The 14,104-nt window shown below is 39.4% G+C and overlaps 1 protein-coding gene and 1 long non-coding RNA gene across 48 annotated transcripts in view; one reads left to right on the top strand and one right to left on the bottom strand.

Annotated features, from left to right (window-relative positions):
• Nucleotides 1-14,104, top strand: part of PARD3 (par-3 family cell polarity regulator) — a 579,141-nt gene that overhangs the window by 447,128 nt on the left and 117,909 nt on the right. The window lies entirely within an intron of this gene.
• The window catches only part of LOC147361115 (uncharacterized), a 64,016-nt gene continuing 61,256 nt past the window's right edge, over nt 11,345-14,104 (bottom strand). The window contains exon 4 of the long non-coding RNA XR_015139774.1: nt 11,345-14,104. This exon is cut by the window's right edge and continues 50,108 nt beyond it. This is a non-coding gene — a long non-coding RNA (uncharacterized LOC147361115).

Below are 14,104 nucleotides of genomic sequence, written 5' to 3'. Positions count from 1 at the left end.
CAAAGGACCATAGACCACCTGTCTATGAAATGACCCAGAGTGGAAGGTACATAATATGGTTAGGGATGCCTGAAAAATGTTACAAAACTACCCTAAATCAGTTGGTTGTGGGTACACAGTACAGTTATGTTCTTTTGAATGATGTTGTAACATGAGAAGAATGTACAAACGTGTTTAGTAATACTTTGCAATAACATATTTTTTTGAGATAAGGTTTAAAATAGAATGACTTTGTGCTTCCCTCATTTATGACAACTTTTTATACAAAGGGCTCAATGTGCAAATTCTTCTGAATAATAACCACTAATTCCTGTGTATAGCAATGTAATGATGTAACGGGATTAGTTTGTCCTCTAATCGATCAATTCTTAAAAGAGTTCGTGGCATTTCTGGCTTCCTCATACCATCAGACTATTTGTATCTTTCATTTTCTCTCCTCATGTCTGTGTCTTCCTTTACATCCTTCAGCATATATACCATATTTAAATTAGCTTCTAAAAAGACCTTTTGCCTTTCCATCCTCACAGCCCTTTCAGGATCTGTCTTTATGGACTGATTTTTTTCCTGGTTCTGGGTCATATTTTCCTGCTTTTTCTCTTTTTGAGTTTATTTCATTTAGACTGTGCTAGGTCTTTGTTGCTATGCGGGGTTTTCTCTAACTGTGGCGAGCGGGGGCTACTCTCTAGTCGCCGTGTACGGACTTGCCATTGTGGTGGCTTCTCCTGTGGAGCGCGGGCTCTAGGGCACCAGGCTTCAGCAGTTGCAGCACAGGGGCTCATAGTTGCAGCTCCCGGGCTCTAGAGCACAAGCTAAGTAACTGTGGCACATGGGCTTGGTTGCTCTGCATCATGTGGGATCTTCCCGGATCAGGGATCAAACCCATGTCTCCTGCTTTGGCAGGTGGATTCTTTGCCACTGAACCACTAGGTAAGCCCCCCTCCTTCTTCTTATATCTAATAATTTTTTCATCAGCTGTCAGATATGTTGAAATTTAGGATGTGGAGGATTATATGTTGTTCTGTCCAGTCAGAATTACCTCCCTAAAGTTTAGTTTGGGTGGCATCAGTTCTGCCCAAAAAAATCTGACTGCAGAATCAAGTCTAGACTTCTTGGTGTGGCAGTCTCCTCCCAGAGAACCAGCAAGGTCTTAACCCTCTGTATCGTCCTCTTCAAAGCTCTAGTCACTCCAGGCTGTTTACCATCCTAGAATACATCAAGTATTTTTCTACCTCAGTTCCCACTGCATGTACTTTTATTTGTTTATTTTTGATCAGTCTGGAATTGATGCATTCAGCTCTCTTTATCTCTGTTGTTAAAATCCCGGTTCTCCAAATGCCATCTTTCTGCAGTATAGTAACAACTATTTGGAATGAGTCTGTCCTTTTCCTTGGATTCAAAATAGTTTGTATGTCTACAAATGACTTCCTTAAGTGCTTGGACAGCATAGTTGGAAACGATCTGTGTCCCCTCTACTTTTTGCATGATTTTTTTTTTCCTCCACATTTTTCTATACATTGTCTTTAGCAATGGTGGGAAATCGTTGTTAAGTCATTCCCGAGAACTGTGGTTAGGACCTGACTGCTGTTAGAAAGTTATCTTAGAAATAGGGTCATGATCACTCTGTTACACATGTACACAGGTTACTTTTCCTGTTAGGAAATGAGGACTTATCTATAAGGAGGTAAAGATAAGGATCATGCTTTATTTAGCCTCATATCTTTGAAATGCTTTTGTTTATGTTTGGAGAATTTTAAAGTGGGTATGTAGGAGGAATAAATGAAAAAAAAAATTTGGCTTCAAGTAGTTTAGTGATTTGATTTATTTGAGAAGAGTCATTTACCTAATATGTGACTTCAACATGTAAGGATAATTCAGTTCATAAATGTTAAGTACCTGTAACTTTCCAGTAACCTATCAATGACATGGAACAGAATAGATTGCTTTACAAATCCATTATTATACTATTTTTGTTTTTGGCTAGGACTTTTCCCCCCACAATAATTGTAATTCAGTGTTAATAAAGTTGCATATATATTTTTTATTTGTACATTTCTTAAGCCAGCCATAATGGTAATTCTTCTACCAATAATGCTGGATTCAAGACTGAGAAACAAAGAGCTTAGGTTATTTTGAGACCCTTTGGTATCTCTATCCTGTCTGTTTTCTTCCTGTGCAGCTAGCTACTCAAACCACTACTGGGCACTGTTTAACTAGGCGCAACATTTTGCTGATTTCCTTTAAGTGTTTCCTGCGTAAGAACCATATAATCCCTTAATCAGCTTCTTTTGAGATGCCTGTTTACACTAAACATAGTCCTATTCCAATTAGTTTCAAATTCTAAGCAAAAGTTCTGGTAATTAAACATTGTCTGAAGGAACATCCCCTTACTGTACTGCAGCATTGAAATTGAGGTACAGTTCAGTTCAGTCGCTCAGTCGTGTCCAACTCTTTGTGTTTGTGACCCCATAAATCGCAGCACACCAGGCCTTCCTGTCCATCACCAACTCCCGGAGTTCACTCAAACTCACGTCCATAGAGTCGGTGATGCTATCCAGCCATCTCATCCTCTGTCATCCCCTTCTCCTCCTGCCCCCAATCCCTCCCAGCATCAGTCTTTTCCAATGAGTCAACTCTTCGCATGAGGTAGCCAAAGTACTGGAGTTTCAGCTTTAGCATCAGTAATTCCAAAGAACACCCAGGACTGGTCTCCTTTAGAATGGACTGGTTGGATCTCCTTGCAGTCCAAGGCACTCTCATGAGTCTTCTCCAACACCACAGTTCAAAAGCATCAATTCTTCGGCACTCAGCTTTCTTCACAGTCCAACTCTCAGATCCATACATGACCACTGGAAAAACCATAGCCTTGACTAAATGGACCTTTGTTGGCAAAGTAATGTCTCTGCTTTTCAATATGCTATCTATATATTGGTCATAACTTTCCTTCCAAGGAGTAAGCGTCTTTTAAGTTCATGGCTGCAGTCACCATCTGCAGTGATTTTGGAGCCCAAAAATAAAGTCTGACACTGTTTCCACTGTTTCCCCATCTATTTCCCATGAAGTGATGAGACCAGATGCCATGATCTTAGTTTTCTGAATGTTGAGCTTTAAGCCAACTTTTTCCCTCTCCTCTTTCACTTTCATCAAGAGGCTTTTTAGTTCCTCTTCACTTTCTGCCATGAGGGTGGTATCATCTGCATATCTGAGGTTATTGATATTTCTCCCGACAATCTTGATTCCATCTTGTGCTTCTTCCAGCCCAGCGTTTCTCATGATGTACTCTGCATATAGTAGAAACAACATTAAGCTTGTTAGCACTTTCATCAATTTCATTGATCAACTATACTGAAGGACTATATACTGATGTAAAGGAATTCTTTTCGTCTCAAACTTCAACACTGTGTGACTTTGGGAAACAACACTTCTCTCCTCTTTTGTAAGATTGAATAACTATATACAAATAAATAATGATTTTAAATAAGTAAATAATAATCACTCTCTTGTAGGGTTGTGTGGGATAAATGAGATAATGCAAGTAAATTATTTGATATTGTAACTGCTGGCAGTATTATAAATACATGTATTTAATGGTGGTGGAGGTCAAAAATCATGTCAAACTCTGTTATGAGATGCAAACTATTATGTATAGGATGGATAAATAACAAGGTCCTACTGTAGAACACAGGGAACTGTATTCAATATCCTGTGATAAACCATAATGGAAAAGAATATGAAAAAGGGTATGTATTTGTATAGCTGAGTCACTTTACCATACAGCAGAGATTAACACAATATTGTAAATCAACTATACTTTCATAAAATTTTTAATGTTATGATTAAAAAGTCTTCTAAGTAGATCTTGAAAATTCAGTGAGAAGCACAATCACTTGAACAAGCATTCTGTTTTAACATATTATAAAATTTTGGGCAACTTCTTGGACTTATTTTTAAATGGAATTTAATCTGTATAAACTGCTAGCCTAACTATGGAATAAAGTGAGGTAATCCTTGAATGTGACATAGTTGGCAGTTTACTTAAAATATGTCACATACGTCAGTTGTGTCCTACTCTTTGTGACCCCATGGACTGTAGCCCACCAGGCTCCTCTGTCTCTGAAGTTCTCCGGGCAAGAATACTGGAAGTGGGCAGCCATTCTCTTCCCCAGGGGATCTTCCCGACCAAGGGATCAAACCCAGGTCTCCTGAATTGCAGGCAGATTCTTTACTGTCTGAGCTACCAGGGAAGCCAATCTATGTCACATGTACGTGATAACAATTCTGTATTTCTCTAGTGTGTCCTGCAATAGTGTGAAAATGTCAGCATCAGCTGAGATGAGAGTTTTTCAAACCTGGATGGTTGGTAGATGAACCACTGTAATATTAATTGGCAATAGAATTTATTTCATAATGTGTGTGATCCGTTGCAGTGGTAAAATAGATTATTTTTAGATTCCCATGTAAAATTGTTTTCTCACTAGATAATTATAATTGGCTCTGTGTGTAACACAAATTTTAAATATTTTATGTTATTAGTAACACCAGCGTAACAAGATAGAAATGCAAATACATTTTCCTGTTTCTTAAACTGTGGCTGCAAACAGAGAATTGGTTCTGTAAATTATTTTTAATGTGCACACTTTTTAACAAGGTTCTTAAAGTGGTAATCATGTTTCGGTTTCCAGCGTCGAGGGGTAGTGATGGTTTGACAGCCATACTGTCGCTTTCATGGGTAATGAAATACTGGTTTTCATTAAATTTTATGTTAAAAGCCCTTATTTGGAGTCATAGATTTCTACCATTTTAGAGCGTGAAGAAACTTGATTTAAAAGCCTCCTGTTTTACAAAAGTGGGGACAGAGGGGTGGAGGTGTGGAAGAAGGTGACTGTTTCTTATCCCCATCTTTTCAGTTAAGAAAGTCTTGGTACCATGGCAGGCATACCTGATGGGGATCAGGAGACCTGCAGGCTGAGGTGGGGTGGGGGCGCTGTCCTTAAGTAGCGGTGCTGCCTTGGGTGAAATCCTGATCCCAAGCAGCCTTTTTACAGATTTATAAAACAGGGATAATCACTCCTGGTCGGCCACTTACAGAAGAAATATATATTCATCAAATAAAGTATATATGTGAAAGCGTACTTACAAACACAAATATCTACCTGTGTTGTATCATGCTGTTATAATTTTGCCTGCCTCTTGACCTCTTCTGCAACCTACAGAATTATGTTGAGTGGGTGAGTTAATTCAAAGACAGATATGAAGGCAGCTTTGAGAAGTTGAGTGCATCTCACCATGCCAGCGGTTCATTGGACTACTCCTAGACTTAGATATAAATACATTTTTATAAGTAATAAGTAAGAGTCTAATTGGACTTCACATGAGATTTTTTTTAGAGAACTCAAAATGCACCATCTTGAGAATCATAACCATATTTCCTTCAAAGTTAAATGCAGCAGACACAGATGTGTGTCTGTGAGTAAACAGTGCGTGTGTGATGTGCATGTTTATCATCCCTTTTATTGAGAACCTGGGAAGATGCTCTGGCCTGCGACATCCAAGTCCATTTCCACTAAATCCCACCTTGTCATCCTTGCTGCTCCCACTGGCCAGGGAGGTCATGGTGCCTTTGACTGTGTCTGGGGTCGTTTACAGTCTGTTACAGGTTCCCACCTAGCATCTGGGTGTCCCTTCACTGCATGTGGGCCGAGGCACATAAACCATTCTGTATCATGTGTTCCCTTGCCCCCTGCTCCATCCATCCTTTACTCGCCTCAGGGTGCTTCCTCCTCTTCAGTTTGGTTCTTTTATTCCTTTCTCCCTGCCCAGGCCCCCTCCCCACAGGCCCTCTCTGGCCGGTCCCTCTTCTGTAATTCCTTGCATAAGTGTATTCCTCTCTCCCAAATGCTGCCTTTATCCACGTGTCTTATTACTCCTAATTCTGCAGGAGCAGACCCCACCTGTTGCATCCACCTGTGTGTCTGTAAGTTCTCACACGGTGGCTCGCAAGCAGCAGGTGCTGTCTGCTATTTGTTTAATGGCTGCACTCATGTGGAAAATTCTAAAAGAGATGGGAATACCAGACCACCTGACCTGCCTCTTGAGAAACCTATATGCAGGTCAGGAAGCAACAGTTAGAACTGGACATGGAACAACAGACTGGTTCCAAATAGGAAAAGGAGTACATCAAGGCTGTATATTGTCACCCTGCTTATTTAACTTATATGCAGAGTACATCGTGAGAAACGCTGGGCTGGAAGAAGCACAAGCTGGAATCAAGATTGCTGGGAGAAATATCAATAACCTCAGATATGCAGATGACACCACCCTTATGGCAGAAAGTGAAGAGGAACTCAAAAGCCTCTTGATGAAAGTGAAAGAGAAGAGTGAAAAAGTTGGCTTAAAGCTTAACACTCAGAAAATGAAGATCATGGCATCTGGTCCCATCACTTCATGGGAAATAGATGGGGAAACAGTGGAAACAGTGTCAGACTTAATTTTTTGGGCTCCAAAATCACTGCAGATGGTGACTGCAGCCATGAACTTAAGACGCTTACTCCTTGGAAGGAAAGTTATGACCAACCTAGATAGCATATTGAAAAGCAGAGACATTACTTTGCCAACAAAGGTCCATCTAGTCAAGGCTATGGTTTTTCCAGTGGTCATGTATGGATGTGAGAGTTGGACTGTGAAGAAAGCTGAACGCCAAAGAATTGATGCTTTGAACTGTGGTGTTGGAGAAGACTCTTGAGAGTTCCTTGGACTGCAAGGAGATCCAACCAGTCCATTCTAAAGGAGATCAGTCCTGGGTGTTCTTTGGAAGGACTGATGCTGAAGCTGAAACTCCAGTACTTTGGCCACCTCACGCGAATAATTGACTCAGTGGAAAAGCCTCTGATGCTGGGAGGGATTGGGGGCAGGAGGAGAAGGGGACGACAGAGGATGAGATGGCTGGATGGCATCACCGACTTGATGGACGCGAGTCTGAGTGAACTCCGGGAGTTGGTGATGGACAGGGAGGCCTGGCATGCTGCGATTCATGGGATCGCAAAGAGTCGGACACTACTGAGCGACTGAACTGACTCATGTGCGTGTGTTTCATGTATGTGTGCATGTACATGGTAAGTTTTATGCATGTTTATAATGTGTTTTTATGGGTTTCTGTGTGTGTGCTTGCAAGTGTGTTTATTGATGTATTGTGTGTATTGTGAATGTGTTTGCATGTATGTCTATTTGTATGTATGCTTATATGTTTGTCTGTTTGTGGGGTGTGGGCTCCCTGTCTCTTGCCTGGTAAGCACTCTCACCTATTTGCAGAAAATCCTGCTGGATGGGAGTGGGGGTTGACTGAGTACTGGCTGTGCCTCTGAGAAGATCATCCCCACCAGGAACAGAGCAACCTTCTCTTTAAAAAAATTATTTTATTCTATTTTCTGGCCATGCAGCATGTGGGATCTTAGTTCCCTGACCAGGTATTGAACCTGTGCCTGCAGCATTGGGAGTGTGGAGTCTTAACCACTGGACCAGCAGGGAAGTCCCTTAAGCCCTCTCTGTCTTTATGATGCTTCCTGTTTCTGGTTTTCAAAGCATCTTCTTTTCACCAAATCTAAAAATCCTATGTTGTCTCCAGGCAGCTATATGTAAAAGGCTATTTATCAAAGATTTTGCTTTTAACCCTTCTTGCATGCCTTCTAAAAATTCCTCTTCAGTAATATGTCATGGAGAGCTTGTAGAAGCTGTTAACATGAAATAACACACAGTAAGGGTTTAATTCTTTTCACTAAACCTAAAAGTTATCTTACTATTAAGAAGTAGAACTTTTTTGTATAAAACTTAGAAAATACAGAAAAATTAATGATCTCACCCGAAGCCAATAATAACCTTTTAAGTATATTCTTTAAATACATAGACTGATATCTGCATATATGTACTTATACAAAACTAAAACTAGAGTTATATATATACCTCTCTAGGAATCTGCCTTTTACTTACTATGTCACAAACATCCTTCCATGCCAGGAAATAGTCTCTTAGAAAACATTTTATAAAATTCCAGCTATATTTCATTTCATGGATTTTTCTTGCTCAAATTGATGAACTGCCCAAGCTTCAGTCTTCTCATGTGTAAAAAGGAACAATAATATTGCCTTAAACAGTCTCAGGGAATTAAACGAGATAACACACAGGAAGTACTGAGAATAATGCCTGTCACAGAAAGTACTCAATTGATTATTCAGTTCAGTTCAGTTGCTCAGTCGTGTCCAACTCTTTGTGACCCCATGGACTGCAGCATGCCAGGCTTCCCTGTCCATCACCAATTCCCAGAGCCTGCTCAAACTCATGTCAATTGATTATTAGTTTCAGTTTATATTTATCCATTTCCTACTGTCTTTCAACAACTTAACATGTCTTATGGTCTGTCGTCTGCAATTTCTTGCAAATATAAATATGTACTTGCATTTCATCCATCAAACATTTTTAAACTCCATAAATATATGTGTTCTTCATTTTCAAATAGCATTATCAAAAGATGGTAGGATATTTCTACTGAAGGCAAATCCTGAATTTAAAACACTTTGGGATTTGCCTTACAGATTTCCTTCTGAAAGTAGAAGTTCCTCTCGCTTCCCTTAGGCGGTTTCATCCTTGGCCTTTGGGCCTCTGTGGCCTCTTTCATCGGACCTTGTGCCACAGGTCAATGATCCCCTAGGCTGTTCCAGAAAGACATGCTGGAGCACCCCTGCGTTGGGTCTGGACAGCTCCCCTCCTGGTCTTTATTTCTTCTCTCTCAGGGCTCATTGGGCTGCTAGCCTCAGAGTGATATTAGGTCAAAGAAATTGTCTATCAGAGTTGAGGAACTCACCAGTAATCTTTCAGAGTACACGTGACCTTAAATAAAAAGTTTTTTGATTTAATTTAGATGTTCTTTTCTCTCATTAGTTGAAGCATGAAAGTAAAAAATTTATTAAGGTTGGACTATTTTTACAATTTTGGATTTAAAAAAAATACTAATTTCTAATTCTAGGGAAGATCTAGTCCCCTTTTAAAATATGTCAAAAATAAATTTCTGTTCTGAAGTTTTGTATATTAAAAAATCTGTATTCATGGTTGTATAATGCAGTCTTTAGAGTTGGAAAGAAAATCCTGTTTAGGCTTTATTTAGGTTAACACAGTATATCTGTTATTTTTTTCCCTCCATTTCATGAATTAATCTTTTTTACAGGGGGTAGAGAGTGAACATCTCTTGCCTGGACTCCTGTATCCCAAATAGAGAAAATTTAAAGTGTTTGCTACAGCATCATCTTTTAAAAGCCCTTTTTTTCTGATTTTGAAAGTTAGTTTGGGTTTTTCATGGAAACCGAAATGAACTTTTTGGCCAACCCATTATTTTTCTTATGTTTTCTCTAGAAATTACACATCTTCTCCCCCCATCCCCCGCAAAACCCATATTTCTCTTTCTTAGTCTAAACCAAATGTTGGCTGCCAGCTCCTTTGTTCTGGGCCCATATGTGTGGGAGATATTTGAGACTGAGAGAGTTTGTCACTCTCCTGACATCTGTATTGTGGAAGTGGGACCCGCCATTGAGAAATGCTAACACAAAGCCTCCGCCATTCCTTTACCGGCGCATTCGAGAGATCCTGACCACATTTCAAAACCGGGAGAGCCTTGTTGAGCCTGAATCTGTTAGACTCTGAAATGCACCCTGGGTTTTGAGGAAGAAGTGAGCCCATTTATAGCTTTAATTACTCATTTGGGATACTACAGGCTGTTGCCAAAGCCAGTTATCATCAGCTTTGATTAGAAATCAGGAAAGGCAGCTGCTGAAATGTGGAGTGAAAAGAATTGTATTGGATTAGAAAGGCGTTCTTTTGAATCTGAAAGAGAAGGCATGCGTCTTTGGGAAACATCTGAATATGCATTTATTTTAATAATTGAATAGCTGGAGGTATAGCACAGTACACTGTAGCTTGGAGTGGTTTTCATTATTAAATTAAGTGCCTTTGTTCAGTTCATCTAGATTTCCTATTGGCTGCTCTAGTCTTTTTCCTTTTAGCTCCAATTTAATGCAGTGTTACATCCCAATTTGTGGGTTGAAATGTGTCAATATTCATAAAGTAAATTCATGAACCATCTTCCCAATCATTTGGGCTGATGAAACACCATTTACCAGTGTGAAGCCAAGCCAGGAGGGGCATGTAAAAAAGTGCGTTCAGATACTAAGCTTAAAAAGACAGTGTTCTTTATTCTCAACTCTGTGTGCGTGAAATACTACTCTGAGTCCTATTATTTTCACAATGCAATTTCAGATCAGAACATATATCAGAATAATGTCATAAAAAATTTCTGATCAGAACATATATCAGAATAATGTCATAATCAAATGCTCATAAGTAAATCAAAACTTTAGAGTTAAATTCACATGTATGTATCCATAGCTTGTAAAATCAAAAGAAGTGTCAGGAAGATAGACTTTTGAGAGCTGTTTGAGGCTTTATCCTCCTTTCTTTAGTTGAACTTTGTTCAATGCCAGCATTTCCCCTGTTTCTACAAAAGATGATTACAGTTGCTTAAGGAAATAGATAAACAATATATATAGAAGTATGCCTATCCCTTAAATAAATGTGTAACCGCTAAGAATAGTTGTATTTATATTCATATTTGCAGGAGAGTAAACATTTATGCAAATACACTAAGAGAAATTATCAAACATTTCCCTGTGCTCTGGCTTCAAAGTAAAGCTGAGAATTTTCACCCAATTATTTAACTCTAGGCAGTGTAATGCTTAAACAAAACAAAGATAACATTCTGTACCTACACAATGGATCAAAACAGCTTCCTTCATCCTCACTTTGGACCATCTGTTTAAAAGAAACTAAAAACCCTCAGGAAGCAAGCCTCTAATCTGTGGTTAAGAGTTTAAAGACACAGGCTCTTTCTGACAACCCGGCGCTCTGTACAGAGTGCTGTAATAGGTCTCATATTAGCTGTAAAAGGCTGCCTGGTTTGACCTCAGCATCTGTCACTTACAGCTTCTCTGCTCTTAGTAGGAATTCTACACTTCTCTTTGTGGAGCATCTCGGTCTATGTTATTTTAACATCCACTATTATAAAGATTGGCAATAATATTTTTCCAGGAGTTCAGTTATTCTTAAAGTTTCCAAACGTGTAATTTTCAGCCATCCCTCCCCCCTTGCCAATAACATATTTGCATAATGTTACAAGTCACTCAGACTGACTGGAGAACAGGCTTGATTGGTGCCAAGAGCACTGTGAAAACTGTGATCCCACATTATTCTTTCTTGAATCCCAATAAAACTTTTGAAAGTTTTACCTTGGCTCAAAACTTTGGGCATCTGTTCACATTTTCTGAACTTCAGCATCACAATGGGTTTAAGGCCCTTGCCTCCCGTGAGCTAGGGTTGCAAGACAGTCAAGTTACAAGATGATTTGTATGTACTATAAATGGGAAAACAACAGTGGAAAGGCTTCTGCTTTACTAGGGTGGGAGAGCATTTTTCATAAATTAAAGCTTTTAATGGCTATTATATACTCATTATAGGAAAATGCTATTATTTTTAATTCTTTCATTTGACACAATTAAATAAATTACCTCTTGTTTATTGGAATTGTGGGAAAACTTGAGCAAGTGTGGTATTAGAACTGTACTGGCACTTCCCTGGCAGTCCAGTGGTTGAGACTTCATCTTCCGATGCAGGGGGTGTGGGTTCCATCCCTGGTTGGGGAGCTAAGACCCTACATGGTTCTTGGCCAACAAACCAAAACATAAAACGGAAGCAATGCTTTAACAACAAGTTCAATAAAGACTTTAAAAATGGTCCACATTAAAAAAAATAATAATAACAACTATACCTATAAGGCAAGCCTACAAACAGAGGTGGCTGGGGATGGGGAATAAGAGTACATTTCAGCATCTGAGAGCTGGCATATACTGTCTGTTACTTCATATGGTTTTCTTTGTTTGACATTGTGTCACTGGACGACAGGCTGTGCAGACTGTGGACTCTCTCCCTGTCCTCCAGCATCCTAAACTGTAGATGACTCCTGTCATAGCTGATCACAGACCTCAACATTGGCCTTGTACTCTAGTAAGACTGGGTCAGGTGTAATGGTCGAGGTCTTTTGTGACTCCAGTTCTGTGTGTGGGCACGCGCTCAGTCACATCCAACTCTTTGCGGTCCTATGGACTGTAGCCCGCCAGACTCCTTTATCCATGGGATTTTCCAGGCAAGAATACTGGAGTGGGTGCCGTTTCCTACTTAAAGAACTCTGTCTCTAGCATTTAGGATTTCACCAACTCTGGAACAGATGACGCTATCCTACTGGAACCTGGTGGTTGTATAGGATTTTCTTGATAACTTCTGTCTCCATTAATATAAAGACATTTAAAAATGTATGAATGTTTTTATACGGTTGGATTCTTTTAGAGGGGAAAGGTTTCAGCTGGAAAATGCATTGACATGGATATCGTCAGACATTTTCTCAGTACAAATAAAAATCATTTAATACTATGTCAGATATAAAAGACATGCAAATGCCAAATCAGTGATGATGACCTTCACTCTTGTAAACCTGCACTGTATTTAGGTCAATGAGACCACCAGTGAATATCGTCAGTCAGAACTTGGTGAGATCTGGTTTCATGCAGTCACATGCACGCACGCACAGGTTTGTTTGCTTATGTCAGTCATGGGACAGCAGCAGCTGAATGGCAGTGGTAGTTAATGTGGCATTTTATAAACACATAAATGAATCAGAAAAAAGTAAATTATTCTCAAAGAGTGACCATCTGTAAATAATGTCATGTCCATTGCATGATATTATTCAATACCTATGAATAGGAAAAAATAGGACAAAGGCCACTGATTGAATGAGACTAGACAAAAAAGTCCAAATGGGAGACTGGAAGAGGGCCTAGAACCTTCCCAGCCCTTGACGTCATCTTCAGCCTTGGGACTGAATTTGCAAATCTCTTCTCTGCCTCTTCCCTGTTTCAGTATTATATTTTCAGGATAACTTTTTGTGCCATTCCAACCTTTGGAATTAAAAGGATATTTATACTTCTATAACAAAATAATCTTACTTTGAAAAAAAAATGGATGCAGAAAGCACAGCAAAACTTAATAAATTCACATTGAGTAGGAGAAAGACCTAACCAAATTAGTGGCCTGAATTATAGAATCTTTAAAAAATTTAATAGTAATTTAATTACTTTCAGATTCATGGAGTTCCTTGGAGAAATTGCTTTGGTAAGTAGCTAAGAAAAATTTACAAATAGCACATCAGTGGGTAAATAAAGCAATATTTCTAAAGAATCCACCGTGGACTAGGATTTTTAAGTGGTTTTGCTCCCTGAAGTATATGCACGTTATGAATTTGCCTTGCAAAAAAATGATTCTCTATGAGACATAGGAGAGATATTCCTGATTTTTAAATTATTTGTGGTATTTGGAAGTCCTTCATTTACTCATTCGTTCTTGCATTCACTCACTAAACAAACGGGAGGTCATTGTGCTGGGGACCCAGTGGCGAGTTCAACGTAGCCCCCGCTGTCTACATCCTGTGGGCTGGAGTTAAGGAAGTACATTTTAATGAATAAATATGTAGTTACCAATTATGCTAAGGATGTAATCACAGTGCAGAAATACTTTAGGAAGAAAGAGATTTCTTTGACATGATGCCATTTGGGCCGAATCCCGAAGGATAGAGAGAGGTCAGATGTGGAGAACAGAACAATCTGGGCAGAGGGAGCTGCATGAGCTGGTGAGAGGCAGGGAAATGGTCAGTGTGTTCCAGAAACTAGAAGGAAGCCAAGGTGATCTGGGATGAAATTGGAAAGGTGTGTGGAAATTGAATCTATCCAGGCAAGGCTTATGAGATGAGCTTTGTTCAGTGTCATGAGGGAGTTATTATAGAGTTTTTAATTATTTTAACTTACTTATGTATTTATTGGTCATGCCACACAATTTGTGGGATCTTAGTTCCCAGACCAGGGATTGAACCGAGACCCTCAACAATAAGAGTGCCAAGTCCTAATGGCTGGAACTCCAAGGAATTGCCTAGTGTTTTTACCTCGTGAGCACAGTCTGGTTTATA

The sequence above is a fragment of the Bos grunniens genome, chromosome 13 (assembly GCF_055505025.1).
Source record: "Bos grunniens cultivar Pamir isolate PY7600 chromosome 13, Bosgru_T2T1.0, whole genome shotgun sequence".
In the NCBI taxonomy this organism is placed as follows: domain Eukaryota; kingdom Metazoa; phylum Chordata; class Mammalia; order Artiodactyla; family Bovidae; genus Bos; species Bos grunniens.
This window is presented reverse-complemented; position numbering and strand designations above follow the sequence as displayed.